The sequence below is a fragment of the Loxodonta africana genome, chromosome 22 (assembly GCF_030014295.1).
Source record: "Loxodonta africana isolate mLoxAfr1 chromosome 22, mLoxAfr1.hap2, whole genome shotgun sequence".
Lineage (NCBI taxonomy): Eukaryota > Metazoa > Chordata > Mammalia > Proboscidea > Elephantidae > Loxodonta > Loxodonta africana.
The window spans coordinates 28,674,345-28,699,177 of record NC_087363.1 but is presented as its reverse complement, the minus strand read 5'-3'; the positions used below and the strand labels follow the sequence as shown (position 1 = coordinate 28,699,177).

The 24,833-nt window shown below is 45.7% G+C and overlaps 2 long non-coding RNA genes across 7 annotated transcripts in view; one reads left to right on the top strand and one right to left on the bottom strand.

Annotated features, from left to right (window-relative positions):
- Positions 1–24,833, top strand: part of LOC111750595 (uncharacterized) — a 140,901-nt gene that overhangs the window by 46,140 nt on the left and 69,928 nt on the right. The gene's annotated exons all lie outside the window — the stretch shown is intronic.
- Positions 539–23,019, bottom strand: LOC111750594 (uncharacterized). Of its 4 annotated transcripts, none has more exons than XR_010319022.1 (6): positions 21,338–23,019; positions 8,380–8,535; positions 6,464–6,578; positions 5,834–6,144; positions 5,110–5,455; positions 539–3,234 (listed from the first exon to the last, which is right to left on the bottom strand). It is a non-coding gene; the product is annotated as an uncharacterized LOC111750594 (long non-coding RNA). The 4 variants fall into 4 exon arrangements; XR_010319023.1 differs by having other exon boundaries at positions 5,110–5,902; positions 6,025–6,144; XR_010319021.1 differs by having other exon boundaries at positions 5,110–6,144.

Sequence of the window (24,833 nt, the reverse complement as noted above, 5' to 3'; positions counted from 1 at the left end):
ATAACGATATGACCTTAGAAGGTGGTGAGAATTAGGAACTTAATGGACCTAAAGCATTTGTAATCATGGTTCCCATCACAATGGATGATAACTATTGCTTTTCTCCCTCTCTTCCTGACCATTGCTGACCCTTCATTTTTCTACAGCCTGCTTTTATTCCTTCTTTCTTTCTCCCTGATACCTTCCACAATATTAGGCTTCTATGCTAATGTTCTTGGCAGAAGACTTAAACCATGTTGCTCTGTGAAATTCATATTGTTTTATCTTATTTAGAAATAAGCTTTCTCCTTTTTCCTCTGTGTTTTTCCATATGCATTTTTCTGTTGTTGTTGTTGTGTGCCATCAAGTTGATTTGGGCTCCTAGTGACCCCATGTGACAAAGTAGAACTGCCCCACAGAGTTTCTTGGCTGTAATCTTTATGGGAGCAGGTCGCCAGGTCTTTTAAGGAGCTACTGGGTGGGTAGATTCAAGCTGCTGACCTCTTGGTTAGCAGCTGAGTGCTTAACCTTTGTGCTACCAGGACAAAATCTGGTTTAAATGTTGGAATCTCTCATTATACTCCTGGAAGGTAGGGGTCACCAGATCCCCAGTGTTTAGCCAAGAGTCTGGCACAGAGCAGGTGCTAGCAAATGTTTGCTGAGTAACAGTTTTCCTTACAAAGAGAATCCTTAGAAAAGGTGATTGTCTTAGTCATCTAGTGCTACTGTAACAGAAATACCACAAGTGGATGGCTTTAACAAAGAGAAGTTTATTTTCTCACACTCTAGTAGGCTACAAGTCCAAATTTAGGGCATCAGCTCCAGGGGATGTCTTTCTCTCTCTGTCAACTCTGGAGGAAGGTCCTTGTCATCAATCTTCCCTTGGTCTGGAAGCATCTCAGTACCGGAACCTCTGGTTCAAAGGATGCGCTGTGCTCCTGGCATTGCTGTCTTGGTGGTTTGAGGTCCCCCTGTCTTTCTGCTCATTTCTCTGTTTTATATCTCAAAAGAGATTGGCTCAAGACACAATCCAATCTTGTAGATTGAGCCCTGCCTCGTTCAGGTAACTGCTGCCTATCCCATCTCATTAACATCATAGAGGTAGGATTTACAACACAAAGGAAAATCACATCAGGTGACAAAATAGTGAACAATCACACAATACTGGGAATCATGGCCTAGCCAAATCGATACACGTGTTTTGGGGGGACACAATTCAGTTCCTGACAGTGGTGGATGGACGTTCCTGGGGTAATCCACAAAAACCTACTTGGCCGCATCATGGCTTCACTCCCAGCAGTAGTCTTCTCTCACCTGGATTACATTACCTGTGATGTCCTTTTCTTAGGAGAAGTCATTTTCTTCTGGTGCAGAAGAAAAAAAAAATAACGTTCTTTTACATTTTTCTTCTTCTGGCTCCTCTGTTCATTTGCTGTAAAGGCAAGGAGAGGATGCCAGGAGCAAAACAGTCCCTGAAGGACATCTGTTTTCTTTTTCTGCCTGGGGCTTGGAGGTGGTGAGAAACCAGCCTCGTGGTTTTTCCCCATTTGTTTTGTGGCCTCTCTGAGAAGTGGACAGAACTTCAGCATTTCTTGTTTGTTGAACAGGCTGCTGGAATAAGGGATCTGGGGGTATGGTGGTGTCAATCCGGACTCTGCAGCCACTGAAAAAAGGATGAATCAGGGTTAGCTACAGTCTAATCTAACCTGTGGCTCAGTGGTAGAATCTTTGCCTTCCATATGAGACACCCAGGTTCAATTCCCGGCCAGTGCACCTCGTGCACAGCCACCATTCGTCTGTCGGTGGAGGCTTGTGTGTTGTTGTGATAAACTGAACAGGCTTTAGGTGGAGCTTCCAAACTTAACGTGAACCAGGAAGAAAGGTCTGACGATCTACTTCGGAAAATCAGCCAGTGAAAACCCCACGGTTCCCAACTGTCGGATCCTGTTGTGCGTGGAGTCGACATGAGTCGGGGGCCAACTCACTGGCAGCTAACAATAACAATCTAGTCTGTGGTGTGGAGGTACCACAGTGTATTCAGCATGCTGTCTTTGAGGGCGTTCCCTTCATTTCCCATTTTATCACCAAAGCAAACCTTGCGGTGGCAGCCACACATGAGCCCACATATTCTAGAAGTTGCCTTTGTTTCAACAGGCTTGTGCTAGTTAGAATCCTTTCTGCTGCAAGTGAAAGAGAAGATCCAACTCAAACCGGCTTTAAAGTAAGGGCTTCGTAAATAGTTAAACAGTGAGATAAAAAATCCTGAATAAAATATAGTTAAAATGAATCAAAATGAATCCAGCACTGTATTCGTGAAGATTGTGCCATGATGAGGAAATGGAGGGATAGGTAGCCTCGCACTAGAAACTGAGTGGAGCTGACCACCACTACAGATAAAGGAGACAAAGTGCATAATCATCCCAATAAATGGATAAAAAGCTTTTAATAAAAAATGTACATGCATTCTGGGTTTTCTCAAAAATGTGAATAGAGGGCACAATCAAGGGCATCCCCAGCACCTGCAGTAAACATCCATTCTGCCTAATGATAAAACGTGACATGTAGAAATAAAGAAGCCCGGTTCCACCACTTCTCCAACATCGGGTACAGGCAGTCCTAGCCACTGAAGTTACGGGAAGGAAAAGAAATAAAGAGGTGTGAGAATTGAAAGAGGAAGAAATTTATCATTTTTTGAAACCCATATGGTAGTCACCTTAAAAAATCCAAGATAATATGCGCTATTAAACAATTAAGCAATTTCAGAAAGTTTGCTGGATACAAGTTCAATGGCATTCCCAAGCACTTGCAGCTTCTAAGTAGAAAAATGAAATTTTAAAAATTCTATTAACATTAACTGCAGAAACAAAGAAACCCCAAAATAAATCTGATTTTTATACAGCGTGAGATACGTATGGAGGTAATTTTAAAATTTCATTGGAGGAGAAGAAAGAATATCTAAATGGAGAGATAAACCAGTACTCTCAGTTGGCAGATGAATACAATAACTAAGTATAATTTCAATAAAAGCTCTGATAATGTTGTCTACAGAATTTAATAAGCTGATCCTGAAATGCATATGGGAGAGTAAAGGGCCAAGGGATAGAGAAGGTGGCATTTTGCTGTAAGCTTTTTCATAAAGATACAGTCAATAAGTTAACAAGGTATTTGCAGAGATCGACATGTTGTATTTGGGTTCTCTCGTCTTCCCTTTGGCCTCCATATATCAGAGTTATATTGCAGAGGTGATGTTGAAATCTGGAAGAAAAGGGGTCCAAGTCAATATACGGTGCTGGGACGGCTGTTTTTTCATATAAACCAGTTGCCGTTGAGTCAGTCCTGACTCATGACCACCCCATGTGTATAGAACTGTGCTCCATAGGGTTTTCAGTGGCTGATTTTTCAGAAGCAGATCACCAGGCCTTTCTTCTGACGTGCCTCTGCAGTTAGTAACCAAGCACGGTAACCGTTTGCACCACCCAGGGAGTCTATAGTTGCTAAATTACACGTACAATGATACCATTTATGAAAAAAATTTGTGTACATGTATAAAAAAAATGTATACACACACACAAATGTATATACACATATAAATATTGTATTAGGTAAAACTATACAAAATTACTGTTACAGGTAAAAAGTGGATAATATTGGCCAGTTGGCCAATTTATATGGCTCATTGTAATAGATATATAACAAAAGTATTAAAAGGAGATTGGGAAGGAAAGCTGCCAACTTCAGGGTAGTGATTGCATTTGGAACGAGAGGGAAAGAATGGTCAAAAAAACCTACAAAGGGAGCTTCAAATGTGTCTGTCAAGTTTGATTTAACACACAGAACTGAAGCATATGGCAAAAGGTTAACATTTGTGAAATCTGACTTGTGGGCACTTGGATGTTTTCTCCCTTAATGTCTGTACTTTTCTCTTTGTTTAAAATACTGCTTGATAAATAACAAAGAAACCCAGCAAAACGGGTTCGTTGGCAAGAAAGGTCAGTGGTAGAGTGGTGTGCAGTGGGGATCAAGCAGGACGCTGCTCTCCATAATTGTGCTTCATTCTCCAACTGAAAGCACGATGGGTACAGAGCTAAGGGAAGAAAGAGGCTTCCAATGTTTCTCATAAGAATGAGGAACTGTCTTTCCCAGAACCTCCTAGAGAACTTTCGCTTCAGTCCCACTGGTCCAGAGTAGGTTCCAGGTCCAGTCCTGGGCCAATCACAGGCAAGGGAAGTGAGATTTTTCTTAGACCAACTAGACCCTTGAAGGGAGCTGTATGAGGGATACCCGAGGAGAACTAGGGTTCCATTAGAAAGAGGAAGGAGCAAGTCAGTGCTGAGGAGGAAGCCAACCCAACAGTGTCTACCAAAGAAAAGATTGCCAAGAGTGAGATTTGAGTGCAAGGAAATGTGTACTCTCAATTGAAGTCTGTATTGTCAGATTGCTTTCTGAAAAGATTGTATTAATTTACATTTCCACCAGTGATGTTGAGCCTGACCCACCAGCAGTAGAATTTCTCACCATCAGATTGGTAAAAATTAAAAAGAGTGATAAGCGATAGCTCATTGTTACTGTGATTTGCGTTTCCCTGGCAACCCCTAAGGTTGGGCATCTTTCCTTGTGTTGATTGGCCATTTGAATGTTCTCTTCTATGAACTGTCTATTCATATCTCTTGCCAAAATAAGAGTTCTTGTCATGAAGCTTTTTGACTGCATAAGATTTGAATCTATTTTAAAGGCAATCTCTGAGCTAGGAGGTGGAAAAAAAAGTGATTATCCTTATCTGGAAGCAGCTTGGTGGGTTGGTAATAAGAAGTACTCAACAAGCAGGACCCCCAAGATTCTTGTCCCTGCTGCTCCTCCCCAGTCGCCTGTTTGTGGTGTCATATTAGGGAAACTGAGCTTCTAAGAAGAAAGGCAGCTTGCTTATCTGTAAAATGAAACAGCTGCACAATTCTTTGTAAGAGGCTTTTCAGTTGTGGTACTTTGTGCTACTGTTGTGGCCAGGACTGGAGAACCATGGTCTGACCTTAACTCACCAGAAGTTCAAGTCTCCCCTTCTCCTCCCTTCTATCTCCCCTCCCACGCCCCTCCTACCCCTCCCTTCTATCCCTGCCTCCTACCTGTTGTTCCTACCTGGTGATCACTGGAGGAGGCCATCTCTGTGACTTGAGTCCACCTCTCTGGGGCACATTTGCTTCACTGCTGAGGATAGTACTGGATCTTTTCTTTCTCCCATCTTGGATTCCCCAGTAGGAGGCAAAACCACTGCCCACTGCAACCCTCCCTCCCTGCTCTGAGTTGCCCCTTATAGGGTACAGACTGGAGCTTCTTGTTCTGGAGGTAGATTAGACTTTATTTCTTTTCAAAGGAGCCCCAAAAGCAAAGCCTAACTTCAGGGCCAGCGTTCTATGTCAAAGCAGCAAGTCATTTATCCATATCACAAGCAAAAGTTGAAGAAAGCCGGAAAAGTTGAAGAAAGCTGGAAAAGTTGAAGAAAGCCAGATATGTCAACCAAGAAGGGAAAGAAGCAGGTTGTTCTCAGCCCCGTGACCTCTGCTCATTCAGATCAGCACTGCTTGCTCAAAGAGCACTTTTTATTATGAACACAATCACAGTAATAACAATGACTGTGTTAGTGATCAAAGACATACAGAGGAAGTAGGGCCTTGTGCAGTTGCAGGTCAGCCCCAGAACCTTTGGTGTGGAGGAGGGCAGGTCCTGAGATGTAGTCAAGAGGGGATGAGGAATTCTGGTGGACTGTGTCCATCCCCACCCTCCCCTGATGGTGCCAGGGGTGCTCCTTTGGTGAACAAAGGCTGTGAGGTATCCCATATGGGGGTGCCATGATTGTTCTCACCTTGTCGAGTTGTCTTCACAGCCGTTTGTAGAAAGAGGCACCACACACTCCACAAGTGCTACCACGCGTCTGTCATTTAATGGCATCAGTATAAACTTTGATTCTCCTGACCGAAGGGGTTGGGCAACCCAAAGAGGTTTTGGTTTCATAAACAGAAAAAAGAGTCAACTTGTGACACCTGATATGCCCACCTTGGTTTTCTTTCAGCAACAGACTTTCATCAGTTGGCCTCTCATGGTTTCAGATTCTGGAAGAAACCTCTTGGTGTGTGATGATTATAAAAATCCACGTGGCGTCTTCCTCATTAACGTCTAGACAGGCAACATGCAGGTTATGAAAGTCAGACTTGTGGCATGTTGGGGGTGGTGGGAAGGGAACTTCCCCAGGCTGGGAAGCCAACGCCAATGCTCCTGAGTACCCAGATGGGGGCAGTGGAGAGAAGAGCCCAGCTGCCCCCTTCCCTCCTCCTTAGCCTTGTGCCCACAGCACATTAAATGATCTAGGTCAGATGATCTCTGGTTTCTTTGCCAAGGGCAGTCCCTACCTCCTTGCCTCTCTCACATGATGTCCTCCTCTTCAGAGACTAGAGCATGTAGGGAATTCCAGTTAGGCCCCACCTGTGAACCTCACCTGCCCAACAGCCAAAACAAATGTCCTCTCTTGGTGTCACCAAAGCAGATGGCAGTTCATTCCAACTCACAGGCTGAGGCATTTCTGTACCAAACAGACTCTCCTCTGAGGAACTCTGTTGGTTAGGGACAGAAGCAACCAGAGAAGGCATTTTTATGGTATATCATGGAGGTACATGGTTCTCTTTATTATTTTCCTGATTTTAACATTGCAAGACTTGTCCCGTTATCATGCATCCTTCTTGAGAAATCTCGGTCAATATTCGCATTCATTCATTTCCACTGATACATTCTGCAGCACACACTTCTAGGCAGCCATAGTTTCTCATGGTGGGGTTCAGTTACAACACTTACAAAAAGCAGAGCCTCTTCAACTTGTTGCTTCTTAAATCTTAAGCTCATTGTGCTCAACCCCATAAACACCAGGAAGTGGGCCTCATGTACCAGTTGCTTGCGCCAAACAGTGCTTTATGGAGCAGACCCCTTCCTAATCAGTCAGAAAGTGACTCTGCCCTCTTATTAAAGACTTGGAATTTGGAATCTTAATCGAGAACTAAGATGATTTTTTAACATATCTTAGCTGGTAAATTATTTTTGGATGTTCCCTATTTTCACATTGTTAGAGTTTTGTTTTTTGTGTTTTTTTTTTAATCTTAAAAAACATACAGAAGAAGAAGTCTGTGTCCTACTTAAAATCAACTTCTGTTTTCTCGTCACCTGCCTGATAAAGTGAAAATGGCTTGGCCTGCAAGGGGCTTCCCAGGCAGTCAGCCTGCTCCTCCAGGCCAGAGCATTTTTAACTTGTCACTAAGCATTTTGCACTTGTCACCCTTCCCCAGTCACACTCTGCTCTGTGCCCCACAAGCTGCTTCCTGAGCTGCGGTTGCCCCTCCACCACCCTCACTCTCATAAGCTGGCCAACTCCCCCTCACCCATCACCACCGCCCAGGCCCAGATGAAGGTGGGGCTCCAAACCGGTTCATTCCGGTTCCAGCCCAGATAGACTGAATGAGAATCTGCATTTTAACAAGATCCCCAGGTGATTCTTATGTATAACTTCCTGGGAACTTGTTAGAAAATTCTCAGCAGGGGTTCGAACAGAAACAAACTGATTGGAAGCCCTGGTTGAAGTGCTTCACCTCGACCTCTTACAGCTAGTTCAGACCCTCATGGGAGCACCTAGAACTGACATTCTTTGCCCCCCTTTCTTCCTCACTGCTCTACAAGCTCTTTGAGGGCAGGAATCTTTTTTCATCTGTGTTCTTAGCATGTATTTAAAAAAAAAAAAAAAAAACTAGCTCCTGGGCAAAAAGGAAACCAAAGACCCAGAGACTAACAGTCTACACGAACCATGGCCTCATCTACTCAACCCAGCTACCCAGCTACCACTAGCTGCTGTTCTGATTAGGGCCATGATAGATGGATCCTGATAGAAGGAGAGAAAAATGTGGAACAAAGAACCTCAGATTCTTAAGAAGTCCAGGCTACTGGACTGGGTGAGACTAGAGGACTCCCTGAGTCTATTGCTCTGAGTTAAATTACTCCTTAAACCTGGAACCAAAACTACCTCCTGAGGTTACCTGTTAGCCAAATAATAGATGAGCTTACAAAATAAAGAGTAGTGCCCACGAGTAACTATGCACCTTTGAAAATCATCTACATGAGAGCAGATGGCCAACAATTACTCGAAAGCAAAGATGAAAGGGTAAGGGGACAGGGAAACCAGATTACTGGAAACAAAGCATCCAGAATGGAATTAATGAGAATGTTGACCCTTTATGAAAAATGTAACCAATGTCACTGAACAATTTGTGTAGTATTTGTTAAACGGGACCATAATTTGCTGCATAAACTTTTCACCAAAAATATAATAAAATAAAATTTTTAAAAAAGCTCCAGGAGCATGCATGCCTATACCTGTGCCCCACTGAGATGCTTCAGGATATCAGGTGATTGTTCATTCATTCATTTGTTTGTTCATTCATTTATTCTTTTTTCCTGCTTTCTGCTAATACTTGGATGGTAGACCAGGTGCTAAGAATCCCAGAGTCTCTGCAGTGCCTCCTCCTCTTCCTGGTGAAGATAGAATTCAGAGTTAACAGACATTTTATGAGACTTGGCTTTTGGTTCACAATAGTGTATAGTTTGGGGTTGGGTTTTTTTCTGTTTTGTTTTGTTTTAAAGCTTACTCTCCATCCCCTCCAAGGTTTGAATGAGTTCTCCCACATCCCTCAGAACTTGTTTGGAGAAATTGAAAACCACACAGATTCTCCACGTTGCTTACAGACTGTTGTAAAGACAGATTTGGATGCAGCGTTACACCAAGGTGTTTTTTGACTTTCTTTGTTTTCCTAGTTGACAGATTTTTATAAAAAGCATTCGGAAATCTACGATATTACTAACCTGACAGCTGTCTATATAACATTTCTAGATTTCTGAGCAGAAGAAGAATCACTAAAGCTCTTCTACTGAATTGTCTTTTAGGTAAGCCATCTGAAAAAATAGGGAAGTGTTTCATTCTGAGGTTCCTTGGGCCTCAGCCAGCTTTGCTGAGGTCTCCAGTCATCTATCCCCGAGCCTAGCTGTGAGGAGGGACTTCCAGTCCAGCGAAGAATGTGTTCCTGCTGGTGATCTGCCAGGTGCAGTGGTTGAGTCCACCCTACTCCTCCAGCAGGGTGCTTGCTGGCTGACAAACTCTCCTGCCCTCATCTTGAGTGGGCTAGTGGCAGGGGTTTCTGGAGCCCCCTCCCAGGTAGCCAATTAATATCAGCTATGTCATGTCATGTTGACCACTTCCCCCTCTCAGCTATTTAAACTTTAACCCATTATAGTGCAGGGAAAATACAGATCATTCCAACACATTAGACTAGAACAGCTCTGTTCTCAGACATTTAATAATGTGCACGTATGTCAGTGTAGCAGTGCATACACCTAACTGATAGGTACCAGTTGCTGTTGGGTTGACCCTGATTCATGGCCACCCCATATGTGTCAGAGTAGAATTGTGCCCCATAGGTTTTCAGTGATGATTTTTCAGAAGTAAATCACCAGGCCTTTCTTCCTAGGTGCCTCTGGGTGGATTCAAACAGCCATCGTTTTAGTTAACAGCCAAGCATGTTCATCGTTTGCACTACCCAGAGGCTCATTTATAAATATGCGTATGTTGGTGGTTTGGCCACAGCTTTTCTTTTATTATTGGGATCGTGTGCTCACAGTTAAAGGCTACTGCCATTAATCTAGAATAGAGAAGGTCAGTTTTCAGTTGAATGGATGGAAATACTAAGAGACTTCAAAATGAGCATTGATCGTGTAAATCAAGTACGGTAATTTTCATCACTTAGGTTGGTGCAGACTTGATAGCACTTGCTTTAGTTCCTGCAGAAACCTACGGGTGTAGTAGCATTGTGCGTGCGTACATACATACATACATATATATAGCTAGTCTCTGTGCAAAACTGAATGAAGAACTTTCTAGAGAAGGCAATATAACACAACCAGTGCTACCATCTTATATAATATAAAAACCGCAGAGGCAGATGGTAAAGGGAATCACCATTAATATTTAGCTGTGTGTTTCTGTAATACTTTCTTCTGTAAATATGTGTATACATTTTTTGGTTTGCCAAATCATGATTATGTTGAACAGTGTTTCATAACCCCAGTTTTTCACTCAGTATATATTTTTCCTTTGTCATAAAGGGGGAGAACAGGATAATGAGGGTAGGTTAGTGATCTTGAAGGCCATTTTTGGTGGTTTGGCTCCTGGTTCTGAAAATCAGGCTTTGGAAAACCTGCTTTTGGTGCTTATACTTTTACTGTAAATCCTAAACCTCGCCCAGTGCTTTGCAGCGAGAAATACAGCCTCCACACGCCATGATTCAGGGAGACCAGGGAGTGCTTTCTCTTCCCAGTACTAAAAACACCTTAGAAAAACCATAGTGAGGTAAGAAGTCTTTGGAAGATGCATAGACTGGACCTGAACCTGGAGCTCCTCCCAGCTAGGTGGGCGCATTAGGCTCCCCATGCTGAGCTGTCGTCAGCTGCTCCAAGCAGTGACCCACATCTTCCAGTTACAAGTTCTCCATCAAAAGACTTAAAGGTTGACGTTTTATGAGACTTCGCTTCTGACTCCTTCAGAGAGTATTCTCGTCCGTCCACCCCCATCCTAGACACAGGCATTAGGTAATACTGACACGTGAAATCTTCCATGAGTATCCTTAACCAAATGTAGCCAACTGCCATCACGTCAACTTCAACTCATGGCCACCCCTTGTATGTCAGAGTAGAACTGTGCTCCACAGAGTTGTCAGTGGCTGATTTTTCTGAAGTAGATCACCAGGTGCCTCTGAGTGGACTCGAACTTCCAACCTTTCAGTTAGCAGCCAAACACATAACCATTTGCACTACCCAGGGACTCCTCGTGGTTACCCTCAGTTTCCAACAAAACTAACAACAACAAAAATCTTTGGCACGGAAGTAAAGCACCAAAGTTCTTAGTAATTGCCACCACTATTAGCAGGACAAGATGAGTGAGTACTCACTGAAGACCATGGCATAGACAAAACAGGCTGCCAGCTATGAGCAGTTCCCTGGCAGTCACCAAAAGTACCCTCTTTTCTCCCACTCCAGCAAGCTCGTCAGAATGCAAGGGATGTGAGTATACGGATAGACCTGACAATACTATTTTTAAAAGCTTTTTTTTTTTTTTTAAATCTTATTCTTATAATTTAAACACTGTGTCTGACTCTTATTAGTTTTAAGTTACTGCGTGATCCGCACCACACGAGAAATTTGGTTGTGGATAATCCCTTCTGGTCACCCGTCTCCACTGCTTATTATCTCAAACCAGGAAACCTGTCCCACCTATACAGGTAGGAGGGCTTAGGAATCGGATGAACCTTGTTGGATTTTTGCAACGCAATCAGCGTCCAAAATTGTCTTCAGCACCCACATTTCCAATGCACCATTCAGTTCAGAGTATAGGCATGATTGTCAAAAGCCATGTATTCCTATTCCTCCCTTAAGCATCACATTCCTGGGATTAAAGGAGCAGGGGATTAGGCAGTCTGGGTTTGGCCTTTGTTAACCAATAGAGGCTTGTGATGGGTGTTGAGGGGGTGATTTGGCCAACATACAAGTAATTATAGACACCTCTGATTTCAGGCTTCAGCCACGTCTAAAGGTAGCACCCTACGTGACTTCTTGGGTTATCTGTGGAATGAAGTTTGACAGGAAGGTTCTGGCTTGCAAATAATTCAAGTTTTATCAGCCCTATCTAGTGGTCAGCCCTCCATTGCTAATCAGCTCAGAGCTACGAAAGAGGCCTTTGGTGAATGGTCATTTCAGCCCTTTGTAAATACTTCTGAATTGGAACAATTCTCTGTGAACAGCCCCGTAAACAAAGGGCTCAGTGTATTGAGTTGAGTTGGTATTTTTACCAAGTTGCGTTGAGCCGGTCGTCTTCATACCAGCCCATTCTTGGAATTCTAACTATGACCGCGGGTAGATATCCGAATGCTACCTTTAAACACAAAGCTTTTGTAATCCATTTCCTTTAGCAGAGGCTCAAGGCTTGTGGTCCAAAAACAATAGATGAAGCAATTGCTTTCTAGGTTTGAACTGGGGAATTTTCCTTGTCACAGTAGGGGGACTTCACTGAGGTGTGCCAAAATGGGTGGCTGCCTGGGTTGGTGTTAGGTGTGAGGTTACATCTGATTGATTAGTAATGTCTGCCATGGGCACAGGCATGGGAGTGATAGCCTACTGTCAATCTGTCACCCCAAAGCCAACCTACCAGTATAAAGTCTTATCCCACCAACCCTTGAAACCAGCTGTTGGAGGTTTCATGCTTCAATGAGAGCTCTTGTTAGTGAAGAACTTAAGATCACTTGAAGCCAGCCTCCAAATTCTGAGCAGTGTCTGATCAAAGCATTTTCTTCTTTCCCAAATGAAAGATGAGTTTTCTACTGTGAGTCTTGTTCACCCTGCAATTTCAAGATATTTTCTGTAGTGCAAAGACTGTGGTTTTGTGAAGTACCTTCCAGATACAGGCGTTTGAGTTACTAATTTCTGTTCTGGAGGCAGAGCTGTTGCATTTAATTTAGGCTTCCCCCACAAATCTCTCTCTTTCGGAGATAAGAATTGTTAATGCAGATTGAACCCCACAGCAGCAAACTCCAGGAGACTGTCTAGGTTCTTTACTTATACTAGAACACGATGGCATCAAAATTTTGACTGGGGCTTAGAGATATTAAACACAGATCTTCTGGTAATAGATTTTAGAAGAGGATTTGATTTGGGGATAAAATTATTCATTTATGATTTTGGCTCACTTGTGCCTTTGCACAATTTTTTTAGTTTTTTTAAGCTAGAGCTTTGGGGTCCTTTAGTTAACTAAGTAGGTATTTTTATTTTACTTCTTTGCCAAGGGTATTTTTATACCTCATCCTATAAAGACCCTCTTGGCTCATGTAAGAAAGATTTTCCCTCCTTTTAAAGGAATTTTATCTGCAAACTCATTAGATATCATTTTTCAGCCTTCACGTTTTAAGGATGATTTAACTCCCAAGTGTTGGAATGCATAATCCATTTTCAAAAAAATCAACTTTAGTTTCACTCTGAAATCAACATATCGTTACACCAGCGAGATTAACTTGTGAAAATACAAGGGTTGATGATAAAAGGAGGTTGCATGGGTGTACTCTGTGGATGGTGGTAGGCAGACATGACCAGAGCCCCAGGAACTCAGAAGCCCAATATGGAAGAGAAGAGAGCATTTGGGGGAGACGTTGTCACCCTTTGGGGTCCGGTATATTTCTGTGGCAACCACGTCCAGTCACCGTAAGATGGTGCACAACAGGCCATCCTGAGCAGAAAGTAAAAGTATGTCCATCTGTTCCTCAGTAACTCTCAAAGTCCACAGTTCTTCCGACCCAGGAGTGCCCAGAGTTCGACCCACAGGGACAATGGTGTGCAAAGAAGCCCACTGTTCCCTCAGAGCAGCGTGATGCCAGGGCCTCGGCTGACTCAGGCCCTGTTGAGCTGCAGCCCTGACACCACTGACTCTCGTCTGTCCCTTTCTAGGCGCCTTGCACCTGGTGGGACCTCAATACGTTTTTGTTGGGTTGAAATGGGTCCTTCATCCCTGGTCCTTCTATCCCTGCTCCAGGGGATGGGACCATCACAAAGAGCTTTCCATTGAGCCACAGCCGGCTCTGAATCAGTCATTAAGACGTCCTCAGACATCTCCAGTACTGACGGGGCTGCTCCCCCCACTCTCGCCAGTCAGCACATCTGCCCTGTCACTGGCACAAAGGACAATCCCCAGGAGGCCCTAGTCGGAGTCTGATAGAGCTTTCCCCAACAGACCCCCCACTGTCTGAGATGCCGAGGAGCTCACGCATCCTGCAGCTGTAGATGCTGCCTTAGTCCTGAGCTTTAGGTTCACTTCCATACATTTGTGTTAATAAACCTCTGCAGTGTGAGGTCTAAAGTCAGTTTTAAAACTGTATCTTCTAGACTTGCCTGGCAGATCCCTAGCCTTGCTTTACAAAGAAGCCAACAGAAGTGTAATCCAAATTAAAATTAGGGTTTGGTTGGGTTGGATTTAGTTTTTTAGGGTAAAGATCTTGTGTTTTCTGAGTTTCAAAGAAATCGAGAACATGCAAACCGGACCCTACTGATAACGCATTTAAAATCCCTCATCAGGTGATTTTTTTTTTTTTTTTTTTTTTTTTGCTTTGGGGACTAAGGAGGAAGGGGAACCATCAGGTTTGGGGGGTGCCAGGCCATGTTGAGGTTGGGAGAAGTCGAGTGTCTTGGGTTCCCTGCACTGGTACAAGAAGAGGTTGCAGGGATGGAGAGAGGAGGGGCAGGGACTAGAGAAAGCCCGCACGGGGACACAGTGGCCTCCCCTTCCCCAGAACCCCACTGATGGGAACCCTCGGGGTTAATTTATCAGTGAGTTCCTAATGCCCTGGAGAGCAGGGGAAATGGTGACCACAGAACACCCAGGGAGGGAGAAACTGGAGACATCTGTTTATCCTAACGAGTTTAGTCTGTGATTAAATGCTTTTAGGCTAAAACTTTTGCATTTGTGGTTTAGGGTGATTGGGGCCCAGTGAGAGCTCCCAGTTTAGGGTGGGCTCCCAGAAGCCACCCCTCCAGCCTCCATTCCCGCACCCAGAGCAGTGTGTGCCCAGCAAGGAAGGGCTTCTCCATGCCCAAGTGCTCCAGACAGACTACAAAATTGTACAGAGCAACCTCCATGCCAGCCTCGTCCGCCATGGGGAAAACACCTTCCCTCTGCTGCCACCCCTGCCCCGTTTGACCAGGCAGTTTGCAGACTCATCCTGCCTGGTTTGTGCTGATTCTCCGCTCTGATCCCGCCTGTTGCTGGCTCCTCTCCCACGAGGCCAGGACCACCAGCCTCCCCGGCAGTGATGCCACTGCCGCTCAGGGGCCAGCAGGGAGGACAGAGGCTGACTGGTCTAGCATTACACAGACCCCATTCCCTGGCACAGTGGAGACCAGCCTGCCACTCTAAAACCCAGGTCAGCGGGGCAGTTGTTTAAAAGAAGTGACTTGTAACTGAGACAGAAAAGTGGACGCTGGATGCAGGTCCAGTGCCTCCACAGGCAGCACCCCAGAGCCCCCCTTCCTAGCACCTGTCCTCCCAAGGGGTCAGGCATGTCTTTTTTCCTCATCTGGAGAGGTGACCAGCCTCTGGAGGGGCAAACCTCCCCCTCCTTAAGACCTACCCTTGGGTCCTCACTTTCTGCACCCAGCTCAGACAGTGGGAAATTGTACTCCTGCCAAGGAAAACCCCATGGTTACCCCAGGGCTGGTCTGGTCCTCTCTCCGTCCCCAGATGGTGCCATCAGCCCACAGCTCCTTGTTGCAGGAAAGACCTTTTAGCACCAGAGCTCTCCCACCAGCCTCACTGACTGTCCCTTCCCAACCCTCCCCTTTTAAGGGTGATTTCTGTCTTAGGGGAGCCCTGGTGGTGCAGTGGTTAAGAGCTTGTCTGGTAACCAAAAGGCCTGCAGTTCGAATCCACCAGCTGCTCCTTGGAAACCCTATGGGGCAGTTCTGCTCTGTTCTGTAGGGTCAGTATGAGTCAGAATCAACTCGACAGTGATGGGTTTGGCTTTGGGGGGTTTTCCCTCTTGGGTAGCCAGTACACTTCCTGAGTGTCTAGTAGAACACAGATGTGGGCAGCTTCTGGGGCCCAGTCCTCCTGTAAAGGACTACAGCCAGGGCAAGGCTTGGGTCACCACCCTTCCTGGGGCTCTTAGGGTCTTCACCCTCACTCCTGTGGGCAGCTGCTTGACCACAGCCGTATACCCCCTCCACACACAGATGCACCCCTGCAGTGGAGCCAGCAACAGTATTATTTCATGTAATCTCTACATTTCTAAAAAGGAAATAAATACAATTTCACTTGTGACACAGAAAGGATCCTAAATTAATAAGAAAAACAGTTGCCATCAAGTCAGTCCAATTCATGGTGACCCCATTGTGTGTCAGATTAGAACTGTAGGGTTTTCCATGGCTGGTTTTTCAGAAGTAGATCACCAGGCCTTTCTTCCAAAGCATCTCTAAATGGATTTCAGCCTCAAACCTTTCAGTTAGCTGTGAGCACATTAACCATGTGCACCTCCCAGGGACTCCAAATTATAAAAAGGCAGCGGTTATTATAGGCTTATTTTAATCACATAGATAAAAATATTCCTAATTCCAGCAGCCTTTTCTTTATAAGTATTTATTATGTTCCATAGCCTAGCCTGAGGCTCTTCCTCCTCCTGGCAGCTCTAGAGGTGAGTTTTCTTCTTCCTGCCGTACTGATGAGAAACCCCTTCCAAGAGGTCAAGTCTCTGTTACAGAGAGTGGGAGCAGAAATCAGGATTGATTGCAGGGCATGGATTCCAAAGGCCCTTCTGATTCATAGACCCCTTCCACGCAGGCAGGCGTGCTTCAGAATGAGGAAACTCTGCCCCGAAGACCTTCTACCAACATCCAACCTCATAGTCACCGAGAAGCTGTAGTGAGCTAGAAAAGAGAAGCCCAGAGCCCAGATGAGCCGGATTTGCAGCCTGCCTCTAGGTTCTACTGCCCTCGGGGGCAAGTTTTTTTTTTTTTTTTTAACATCTTTGAGCCCATTTCCTTATCTGTCAAACGGGGCAGTAGTACCTCTGCCCAGGATCCTGGCAATTAGAATGAATATAAGGCACCTGGCAATGCTTGGCACATACTAGGTATTCAAGAATGGCAGCCACCTCCCCCCAGCCCTGTATTTTAATATCAGGACTTGTACTTATAAGAATACTTCAATTCGTTTTAATCAATAAATCAGTACTGTTCTGTGAGCAAAAAACACACATGAAATAAGAAGTCATTACTGAGAGAACCTAGGCCAGAAGTAGGGTGTCTGAAAACCAAGAGGCCCGAACTTGTCTTCGCACAGAAGCCTGCCTCCCCTAACATGCCCGACTGGGGCATTCTAGCCCCACCACCGCCTTCCCCTCTCAACCTCACTTGCAGTAAAACCTCAGAGCCCTGTTCGTTTGTTGTTCACTTTCTTGGACCAAGCTCACGTTTGCTCTGTGATGCTTGTGTGTGCGAAATCCATTATGTTTTTCTAAATTAAACACATGGGTGTTTGTTTATTATTAAATAATATAATAAAGAGGGCCTTTTTTTTTCAATGAGAGGGCCCACAAAAGATCATGAATGGCCAATTAGAAAAACAAAAGTTTCACTTTGTGCCCCTGCGTAGGTCATTGGGGAAGGGTTCTCCCTTGACTGAGTCCTCGGAGTCCTGGAGAGCAGGCCAGACAGTTTCAGGAGGGGCTGGTTATGGTCACTGCTGTGATACATACCATCTTGAGCTGGCAGTCCAAAGATGCACATAGCATCCACCACTGCCGTCCTCTCCCTCCACACCTGGCCAAGTCCCCAGACCAGCCCTGTAGTTCCCATAGAAACAGCCCCTAGAGTTCAGTCGCCACTCCCCAGGGCTCCTCTGTCAGCACTAGGGGACAGAACCCATGCCGCCTCCAGTTACAGAGTCCTCCTCCCAGCACCACTTAGCTTGTTCAAGCCTTAGAGTACCTCCCTGTCCCATCTAGCTCTTTCCTTCTTGGTTCTGAAAATGTAAACAATCAAAAAGATCTCCAAACTTTCTCCAGAGGCCAAGGAAGCCTTAGGCCTTCACTCTCCACCTTGCCCCCATGAGAGGGGAAGGAGGACACCCTCTCATGCTTTTGTGATCAAGGTGGCCAAGTTAATGCTTTAGTTGTGTCGTCTTGCTGCGTGGGCATGCCTCATATGTCCCAGGAGATGATAGACCTCTTGAGGGCAGGGACAGGGTCTTGTTATTATTCATTCGTATTTACTCATCACTCATAAGGGGCCTGACAGCTCCTACATTTTCATCTTCCTCATGCACTGGCAACTTCCATACCTGAGGGAAACAGCCCAGGAAGCTTCAGACTGTGTCCCTATAAGAATCACTCCCAATTTGCCTGGGGAGGGCTCACCTCCAGCCGAGAAACGGGGATAGAGGCAGCACTGGGGAGTGACTGTTGCCATGGCAACGGCCCAGGGTCTAGATGAGAACCTCTGACACCACCAAATCCTGGAATAAATGAAGAGGGACGAGATGCCAAGGATGGATCAAGCCTGGGGTGCTTTACTCCGAGCTCTAAGGGCAAACTGGAATTTGTGTAGACTGAAGCTATCAGAGGGAGCCAAGGAGACAATCCAGCATCTCACTGTGAAGCACAGCTCCCGACTGTCGGGACGCTGCCAGACGTGGGATGTGGTGGCCACCTGTGTAAGGTCCCATGTGGAGGGGGGCGTGTGCACCATGCAGAAGCAAAGGATTTCCACAGGAAAGTCGAGAGATTATCAGACACCGTTCCATTTAAACAGGATGAAGTGGAACGCCGAGAAAAAAAAAAAAATCAGTGCAGGAAGGGAGGGTTTAAAAATAAAAGAGGTGACATTAAAATAAGAGAAATAACCCGGCTTTCTTTTTTTCAGTAATGTGTTGCTTTTAAAATCTGGATTTAACACAGAGAAGGTAAATAGATCCTTCTCTGCATAGCAGTAATAAATACATACGTATATATATATTACTGTTGATGGCATGGGCTTGGCATCTGAGATGAAATCTGAGACCTAATCATGCTTCAGCAAGAATCCTGTAATTGATTATTAATGTCTGTCAAGGGCACGGAAAGAGCAGGACTGGCTCAAGTGCCAGGCATTTGCCATCGTTCCTGAGCAATCTCTTCCAAACCCTCTCATCCACCCCCACCCCGGCCCCAAAAGATGGTCATGAATGTACAAAAGGGAGAGGCATAGCTGTTTCTCCTAACACTGTAGTAAGCGAACTTGGCCGTTGATTGAATCATTTGTTTATTCATTCAGAGAGTGACTGTGCACTGCCTGTAGAAAAGACACCAGGCCGAGGATGTTGGAGAATGTGGAAAAGAGAAAGACTCACTTAATGCAGCAAATCTCTTACCATCTAATTCCAGAGACAGAACGTGAAATAGAATTAACTGCAGCGCAAGGAAACCCTAGTTGTAAACCAGGCAATCTACTGTGAAACCAGAATGGGGTTCAGTTTCTCAGTGTGAACTTTTGCTTAGGACCTGATGAGTACTTTATACATTGGTGAAGTGTTGTTTTTCTGTTTCTATTTTTTTGTTTGGTTCATGGTTTGGTCAAGTTTTGAAACCAGCTAGACTTTTCCCTCAAAATCATAAAAAGTACTGGTAATGTTTTTTGGTAAACAAAAGAAACACAGAGAAGTCCCTGAAGGGTCAACAAAGCTTAAGCTAAATATCTTAACCTTCAACAAAGGCTTCAAATAGACCCATAGAACACGTAATTTCTTTCTTTGAATGACACTTCATTCTCACTTTTGACATATGGGTAATTTTCCTGAAACTGCTAGGCTTTGAAACAACAATATTCGAAGAGCTGTAGCCTTGGGATGGAGTCTCCGCATTCTTTCAGCTAATCATTCCATTTTTTAAAAAACAAGTGGTATTTACCCAGTTACAGTAGCCTAAGATAGAATACCCTATAGTTGTTGTGGAATTGATGAGATGGGCTAAACATTCTTCTTACAAGTACACATTTGTATAAGAAAACCAAGTCTCTTTATATAAAGGGAAATTGTGGCCTGTTATCCCTTTTCCTCGCTGTACTTTCTGGAAAAGAGGACAAGCAGATTGAGTCCACTGACAGCTCAACCAGTGCCAGGAATAGCATATTTGGAATATTTCTTGTGTTTTCCCCTTTTTTAAAGTACGATTTATAACTTGAGGTAAAAAGGTTGATCCCTTTATTTTGTATAGATCACCTACCTTCGTAGCTGTGTGGTTTCTTTCAGGGAGGGTTGTACACCACGGTGCACAGAGCACCCTGTGGAGATTCTGTAGACTCACTTCATGGGGCAAGGCGAGTGGCAGGAAAGACCAGGCCTCGCGGCCCAGGGTCTCTCCGGTGTGACCCTCTGAATCCCCACAGGATTTCTCTGAGCTGCAGCTTTAAAATGGACTCAGGACCGTGTCTGGGAGTTAGCAAGGGGTGGGTAGAGGGGTATACATGGCTGAGGCGAGAGAACAGACGGTGAACATGCCTGATTTCCAAAGTGCCTTTCTTGCTGAGGACCCAGGATATTAATAGCGTCATCATATTAATCTAGAAACAAGGTCGGTAAAGTACTTGCTGCTCCCTGCAGACAGACCCTGCTTTCCTCCCCCTCCCTGCGTCTTCCAGAGGACCCAAGCAGCAGGCAGCAATTCTTCTCCCTGGTGATGAGAAAACCAGTTTCCCCGGACTGCGGGGACAATCCTTCCATCTGGCTGTAAAACACTGGGGCTCTGAGTCAGGAAGCTGACAGGGCTCTTGGCTTTGTTTTGCTTTTAGAATTGTCTCTCTGTGCCCCCATTTCATTTTCAACTCCCACAGATGCCTGTGTTTCAAGCTCACTTTTGGACCATGTTTTTAAGCCCCACAGCGTTGTGAGGATGCTGGATTGTCTGTCATGTGGGACTTTGGCCTCTGTTATCAGATGGGCCCTCACCTCGTCCTGAGGTGTACTGGGCAGGCACAGAAGCCAGCTGCCATGGGGCCCAGTGGCCCCAGACACGGGAAGACACACTTCTGCACCAGGATGTTTTCTCTGTGCCTCCTGCCCTGGTTCTACCCTACCTCTCCCCACAATCCACCACACCATGACCCTTCCCTAACAGACACACCTTTGTGCCTCTTTCTTCTCTCCGGTCCCGTAGCCTATGAACTCTGCCCTCAAAATGTCTGTCATTTCTGACCATCCTTTTCTTCCTCACTGGCTTCTCCTAGGAGTCCCTGGGTGGTGCAGATGATTAAGTGTCAGAAAGGTTAGAGGTTCAAGTCTACTAAGAGGCACCTTGGAAGAAAGGGCTGGCAGTCTACTTCCAAGAAATCAGCCATTGAAAACCCTGTGGAGCGCAGTGGGAGTCGGTGTTGACTGAACAGCAGTTGGTGCTGATGTCCTCCCCCCTAGTATCCCTTCTCCTCCAGAGGAAGTCTCAGGAAGGTGTGCCAGCCTCTCCATACTGTGGCCACCACCTCTCTTCCCGACCTGAGGTGACCAGCCCCATTGCACAGGTGATGGTCATCAGATGTGCCCCACACCTGCCAGTCCTAGGCCTCCACTGCAGTTCCAGAGGCCTGGAGGCCCTCCCCAGCACTTGCCCTTCCTTCCATCTCTGCCCAGCCATGCTCTAAGACCCAGGTGCCCCCTCCACCAGGCAGCTCTCCCTGACTCTTCATTCTCATTGTGTTTCCTCAGCATGACCGTCACATCAGTTACCTTATTCTGCAGATTCATATTCTTGCCTCTCTCCCTGCCTTCCCATGGGGAGTAGCCTTTCCTCGCTGGTCTTCGAATATGTGTGGAGTGGAGTAGAGTCTGTCCAGTTGTGTTGGAGGCCACACCTCTGAGCTAGGAAAATGAATAACTGAGATTCTTAGATCAGGGTGACTTCACTGAGGGTTTTATGACTAGAAAATTCAGGAAACAACTTTATGTCATCAGTTGTTATTGTCCAATCACATCATGTTTTTCACTCCCTTTTTCTTCTTGTGCCGCGTTCACCCCGCATGGCCCTGCCACAGGCTTCCCTCCCCCACTGCCCGCCCAGTGCCCAGGGATGGCAGCACTGCCAGGATCTGAGCACATCCAAGCACATTTGTGGTTCCATCCTAATGTCTGTCTGCTTGTCCTAGCTTTCCTCCTGCCGCCAGCATGTCTGCCACCAAGGGACTGTTGATCCAGGTACAAGGTTCTGCTTTCCTTTGGGGAAAACAATCCCTGTCTGTGGACAGGCAGTGTGCTGGGAGCTCCAACGTCAGAGGCAGGCTGTTAGTTCCGGGGGCAGTACTTTAAAGCAGGAAGGTGTGTTGTTTTTGTTTGTTTTTGAGTGAGACAAATGTGCTTTTCAAAAGATGGTGTATGTATGTGCTCACACCTCCTGAGTCTGCTTGAACATCTAACACCCACCAGCTCCCTGACAAGAACATTTGTGGCAGATAAAAGGCATTAAAGAGTCCTGGGAGTGAGGCGGCTGAGTCACCGGAGAACGTGCCTGCCGGAGCCTTTGAGAGCAGCGGGCTGCAGAGCTTGGCACCTGGGTCCTCACTAGCTCGCACCTCGGGCCAAGCAGGGGCTCGAGGGGTGGGTGTGATTTTCCTTCTGCAGGTCCCCCGCTGCCCACAGAGCCCCCAGCCCACTGCGCCCGCTGGGCTCCTCTGATGCCTGAGGGTTTTATTTGCCGGGTGGGACCGTGTGAACTGTGGGCCGTGAACTGCTGTTTCTCGCCCGCCATATTTATCAGCACAGGCAGGCAGCAGGGGGGGATGGCTCCACAGAGGCTGGAGAGAACAGAAAAATGCCTGCAAAATGCCTGAGAAGATGTACAATGGAGGATCTGAGGGGAGAGTGGGCCCCAGACGCCAGCCCTGTAGACAGAGCCTGTTCTCATTGCTCCCTACCCAGTGCAGCCCTTCCCTCCGGAATCCAGTTGGCACCTCATTCACCACGCCCTCTTTGGGTTCAGGGCCTGATGTCTGCACCAGGAGGAAGGAGAAGGAGACACAGGCACAGTCCTCTGTGGAGCTGGGGATGAGGACATAATTGTGGCAAAAACCAGTGGTTTTTGCAGAGCCGGCTGCTTTTTTGAGATCTTTCGGGAATGCTCAGAGCTGATGCAGGAAATATGGTATCCACTAGTGAAGTCGGAAGGAGAAGGGGAGACCATTGTCGTGTGGTGGGGGAGGTGCGGAGATATTTGGTGGGAGACTTGTTTGGGGAGTCATGAAAACGTGACTGGCTTGATGAGGAACTGGGAGTGTGAGTGGTTGGGGAGAGCTCTCGGAACTCCCCAGAGGTGCCTGGGAGAGCTGCTGACCAAGCCAGTTGTCTGTGTCTACCGCATCTCTTTATAAACCACCCCCAGTTCAAGAGGATTGACTGAAAGGGGATTCCAGGGCTCTAGGGTGGGCCTCCCATCCCACAGGCCGCAGCCACGTGGACACACCTGTGGCCGTCTAGAGGCCCAAGAAGACATGGTGCTGGCACAGGCAGGACAGAAACTTCACAGACCTTCCATTAAGCATGACCCTGTCATTTTACTGAAGTCCCTGGGGGTACAACAATTAATATACTCAGCTACAACTGAAAGGTTGAACTTTCGAGTCCACCCGGTGGTACCTTGGAAGAAAGCTTGGTGATCTACTTTCTAAATGTCGGCCATTAAAGATCCTATGGAGCACAGTTCTTCTCTGACACACACAGGGGCTCTCTGAGTCGTTATCAGCTCAGCAGCGCCTGGTTTGGTTACTCATTTCTTACTTTGAGTTAAGGTGATAGAATGGGTGCTGCCTTGATATAAAACTTCCCTTGGGGTACAGCCTGCCTATGTTCAGCGGCACATGTCGGGGTACCAGGTATAGCCAATGCCACACATAATATTTTGTATTGAGGTCAATCTTGCCTGTCTGGAGAACCACTAAGTGCCTCTGGAAAGATTTTAGAACACTCAGCAATGGGGAGACTATCGAGCCTCCCGCAGTTACGGGATCTCTAGGGTGGGCCTCCCATGCCTGTCAAGTTGTGTTTTGGAAGTTCAATCAAATATGATAAGCAAGTTCCTGCACCTCTCTGGACCACAGTGCTGACTATTGTAAAGAAATATGCAAATAAAAATGTGTTCTCATTTTTAGTTATGTAGGAGACAGGAAGTTTTAAACCCCATTTTAAAAAGTTATTTTATTGGTAAATATATACACGCCAAAACATACAGCAGTTCATCAATTTCTACTATACAATTCAGTGACACTGATTACATTCTTCAAGTCGTGCAGCTATTCTGTCCTTTTCGAAATTATTCTACTGTCATTAACATAAACTCACTGCCCCCTAAGTTTGCTAGCTGACCTTTCCACTTGCTTTGTCAGTCTGATCACATATAGACAAGTTTTTAAAAGAGCACAGTGCTCAAGGCAGACATTCTTTTCTAATTAAGCTTTTTATTGTTTGGTTTAAAGATGACTTCAGGGATTAGTTTTGGTTTCAGGTTTACAGATTATCTCAGGGCAGATAATTTTGGGGGTTGGGGTGGAGTCATTCAGCCTCAGTGGCTCCAGAAAGTCTGGGGTCCATGAGAATTTGAAATTCTGTTTCTCATTCTTCTTCCCTTTGATCAGGATTCTTCTGTCGAATCTTTGATCAACACATTCACTAATAGCCAGGCACCATCCAGCAATTCTGGTCTCATGGCAAAGGATGCAGTTTTCAACCTCATTTTTAATCAAATGCGAAAAAAAAAATGTTACAATTTGAGCAACTAGCTGGCACCCTGCCTCTCTCCTTTTGTTTAGTTTCCCTGCAGGTCTCTTTCTTCATAATTACTAGACTCAGTGACAAAACAGCAATGGACTTAGTCAGTGCATAAAGCTTGCATTATTTGTTAGACCACAGTGGCCCTTCTGGAAATTCAGAAAATGGAATTTGTTTTATTAGGAAACCTGGAAGAAGGTATCAAAAAGGGAGGAAAAGAAAGGAAAGCAAAGCAAAGAAACTAGCCACAGATCTGCCTCATAAAACAGCCAATTCGTGTGCCCAGCAGCCTAAAAACAGCACATTCCTGTAGCCAGCTGGCAAGAGGAGGGAAAAGCAAACTCCCCTACCTTGTTGTTCATTTGATGGGAGCCTGGGGAACTGCATTCATCATTTGGTCTTCAATAAGGGATGTCATTAGTGGAAAGGGTTTTACTTTTTAACCACTTTTTCAGGTTTTTTTTTTTTA